Source organism: Sinocyclocheilus rhinocerous, unplaced genomic scaffold, assembly GCF_001515625.1.
Source record: "Sinocyclocheilus rhinocerous isolate Xijiao unplaced genomic scaffold, SAMN03320098_v1.1 scaffold897, whole genome shotgun sequence".
In the NCBI taxonomy this organism is placed as follows: domain Eukaryota; kingdom Metazoa; phylum Chordata; class Actinopteri; order Cypriniformes; family Cyprinidae; genus Sinocyclocheilus; species Sinocyclocheilus rhinocerous.
The window spans coordinates 286822-287697 of NW_015649224.1; positions in this window are offsets into that span (position 1 = coordinate 286822).

Sequence of the window (876 nt, forward strand, 5' to 3'; positions counted from 1 at the left end):
AATCAGCTTGTAACACTCCAAAGAGAAAGGAAAACTTGAAATCGCATCATATGACCCCTTTAATATAATTTAAACGGATGAGTTATAAAAAAATTCACCCCCCCTCACAGTTGTCATGAAGGGCAAAATTAGCTATATAGACCAAAATAATTTTTTGAACCAGGCTGTAAACATGTTTTTTTCTGCTGTAAAGTTGGGCATTTTAACATGGGGAGTCTATGGGATTGACTCCCTTTTGCAGCCAGCCTCTAGTGGCCAGTTGATGAATTACAGTTTAAGTCACTTCCTTGTTGGCATCAAGAGAGAGAGCGGGAGGTTGCCGCTTGCTGTAAACATCTTTTTTTTTGCTGTAAATTTGGGCATTTTAACATGGGGAGTCTATGGAAATGACTCCCTTTTGCAGCCAGCCTCTAGCGGCCAGTTGACGAATTACAGTTTAAGTCACTTCCGTGATTTCACGAGAGAGACCGGAAGGTTGCTGCTTGATCACCACCACCACGCTTCCCACAACTTTTTCAAATTTATTTTTAACACGTTCAGTGAAAAGGATTTACTCTGTATATGAATTTTAATTCACGCTACATGAACCTTTTCATATAAACCGGAATAAATACAAAACTAGAACCAAACTAGAACTGAAATGAGACATTAATAATAAATAGTACAGTGAATAAATGAAATAATCATAACTAAAGGACATATGAAAGCACGTATTTATGTACATGTCAAAATAAGGTGCATTAAAAGTCAATAAATCCTTGATTAATATGAATATTTTAATTAAAAACGTGTCTCCACGTACTATTCAATAAATAAATAGTGCATTTAATCTATTAAATAACAGCAGAGTGAGCGAGTTTTTGGATATGGTAAGAT